Genomic DNA, 480 nt, shown 5'->3' with positions numbered 1-480 from the left:
GGCATCGGAGCTGGGATTGGGATCGCAGCCGGGATCAGAGCAGGCATGGGGGCTGGGATTGGGGTCGGGATTGGGGTTGGGGCTGGGATTGGGATTGCAGCCAGCATCGGGGCTGGGATTTGGGTCGGGATCGCAGCTGGGGCTGGGATTGGGACTGAGATTGCAACTGGGATTGAGGGCAAAATCCCAGTTGGCACCGGGGCTGGGATTGGGATTGAAGATGGCACCGGAGCTGGTTTGGGGGCTGGGATTGGGGTCGGGACTGGGATTGCAGCTGGCATTGGCTCCGGGATTAGGGGCTGGGATTGCATCCGGCATCGGGGCAGGACCGGTGGGACCAGAGCATCCCCTCACCCCAAATACACCCACAGCCCCCCCCCGGGGACCACAGCAGCACCCATGGGTGCACCACAGCCGGGTGTCACCCCCCTCCACGGGGGTGAGGGGGGGGTCCCCAACCCCGGGACGGGCTGGGGTCCC

General features: G+C 66.5%; 1 protein-coding gene across 1 annotated transcript in view; it reads right to left on the bottom strand.

The window, feature by feature from the left end:
* LOC106898364 (ankyrin repeat domain-containing protein 35-like) overlaps nucleotides 1–480 on the bottom strand; it is a 7,617-nt gene that overhangs the window by 5,315 nt on the left and 1,822 nt on the right. The gene's annotated exons all lie outside the window — the stretch shown is intronic.

The sequence above is a fragment of the Calidris pugnax genome, unplaced genomic scaffold (genome assembly GCF_001431845.1).
Source record: "Calidris pugnax isolate Ruff unplaced genomic scaffold, ASM143184v1 scaffold460, whole genome shotgun sequence".
In the NCBI taxonomy this organism is placed as follows: Eukaryota; Metazoa; Chordata; class Aves; order Charadriiformes; family Scolopacidae; genus Calidris; species Calidris pugnax.
Note: the sequence above shows the minus strand (reverse complement) of the source record. Positions and strands in the feature narration are given on the sequence as shown.